General features: G+C 31.6%; 1 long non-coding RNA gene across 1 annotated transcript; it reads right to left on the bottom strand.

Annotated features, from left to right (window-relative positions):
• Positions 1-746: 746 nt before the first annotated feature.
• LOC133176304 (uncharacterized) lies at positions 747-1,658 on the bottom strand. The gene is made up of 2 exons (XR_009719433.1): positions 1,616-1,658; positions 747-1,369 (listed from the first exon to the last, which is right to left on the bottom strand). It is a non-coding gene; the product is annotated as an uncharacterized LOC133176304 (long non-coding RNA).
• Positions 1,659-1,881: the final 223 nt, after the last annotated feature.

The raw sequence follows: 1,881 nt of genomic DNA, 5'->3' as shown, positions 1-1,881 counted from the left end.
TATGACCACACAATTTATATCTATACTTTTCACACTTTGTGCTTGGTTGATATGCTTTCCCTCATGTCTGTAAGTCAGAGTGGTATTTGGATTTTGTATTCATTTATCATGTCCATGTAGTTTACCAATCTACCATGATCTACAGTTGACAAAGAAAGTGGATCGGAACACTTTTAATGTTGCAGTTTTGTTCAGTCTCTGATGTTAGTTCCTCCGTTTTTTTTTTAAATAAATGTATTAATGTCACTTGTTTTGTGGCTTCTTTGAAACCCAATGATTTCTTCTTTTTTTTTCAAAACAATTCTGGCTTTCTTCAATTGATTTTATAACTGTCTTGTCAAGAAGTTTTCCATTAAAACAATTATTTACATGTAGTATGTCTGTCAATCACCACTGAATAAACATTTTTTTTTTTTAAAGTAAGATATAGGATTTTAATTTTAAGACTTTAACATTATAAATAAAAAAAAAATAACCTCTCAGTGACCTTTATTTGTTTCAGATTCAATAATGAAGAGAGATTTAAAACCAAAATGTAATTGAAAGGCAATGGTCATTACTGACATTTTTTTTTAAATTAATGCATAAACATTACAATTGTAATTGAAAGATGAGTCCATTACACATTACATCCAATTACTTTGAAAAAATGTAATGATTACAATGCATTACCATTACCCCAGGTCTGATACAAACTGTAATGTAAATATTGTATTTATTTATGAAAGAATTTAATCATATGATCATGATGATTGAAATATTTTATTGTTTGTTCCTAATTTATATTTATCAGTTCAGGTATTCTGCCATCAATAAATTATGAATATTAATGAATCCTGTACCTTAGACCAAAAGTGTTTTAAGTTTTTCCTCACTGTTATAATCAAGAATGCCATAAATTATTATGCATTACATGCTTATCTCATTTACAAATTTGTTGCTCTGCTATACTTAGAGAGACATAATTGCAACTTTCAAATGTTTGTCGAAGAGATATTCACATTTTTGTACTATTTCCTCAAATTTCAAAGGATCATAATGTATTTGCTCACAGAAAAATCCACATTTTGTGTAAAAACACAGGAGTTGAAACAATTTTTTTTCTTCAATTTCTTTAATAGAGTTGTTGTTCAAGGACTTGCATGGGTTGTTTATTGAATGGTGAGCGCTAACTTCAGGTTCTTCTCCTGTATAGTCCTGTAGTTTTATGTAATTGGCCAATACAAGATGAGATGACACGAGGCTTAAAAAATTGTCCCAAACACATGGAATATCTGTTCCGACTTGAGTGTGACAGTCTTTGTGCCTCTCACAGAATGAAGCCACAGCAAATATCGAAGCTGTACAGTGCTTACACGACCCATCATCTCTAAAATCAAGAGAACTTTTGTTCAAAGTGATGAAGTATTGAATATGAAATTCCATGACATGAATAGTGTATTGAGCAATTTACATAATCATAAATGCTTGTAGGCTGAGACAGGGCTCCCTCTGTGTATGTTTTTTTATGAACAAAAAGCATTAGTATATCTTTATGAAATAACATTTTTGATAATTATTGCTTTAAATTCTACTGGAGAATCTGTAGTCATAATGTGAAAACCAGAATATTTACACTACATCCACCTGAGTGAATCTGTTCATTGCCCTCAACAAATATCCAGGTCTTGTACTGATCTGCATCTGGCTAGTCTCAGGAACTGTGTCACACTTGATGTACTGAAAATCATCAGACAGGGGGGACACTTTCACTTTATCAACGTGGTTGTTTTAGTCTGTATCCATTGTCTTGTCTCTGTCTATGTTTTCAACCGAGAATAACGTACTCCAGCCATCGTTCAAAAGTTTTATGAAAACATCGGAAATCTCAATGTTCGGCAG

Source organism: Saccostrea echinata, unplaced genomic scaffold, assembly GCF_033153115.1.
Source record: "Saccostrea echinata isolate AGI-Se365-2 ecotype Australia unplaced genomic scaffold, CSIRO_AGI_Sech_v1 ptg000073l, whole genome shotgun sequence".
In the NCBI taxonomy this organism is placed as follows: Eukaryota; Metazoa; Mollusca; class Bivalvia; order Ostreida; family Ostreidae; genus Saccostrea; species Saccostrea echinata.
Note: the sequence above shows the minus strand (reverse complement) of the source record. Positions and strands in the feature narration are given on the sequence as shown.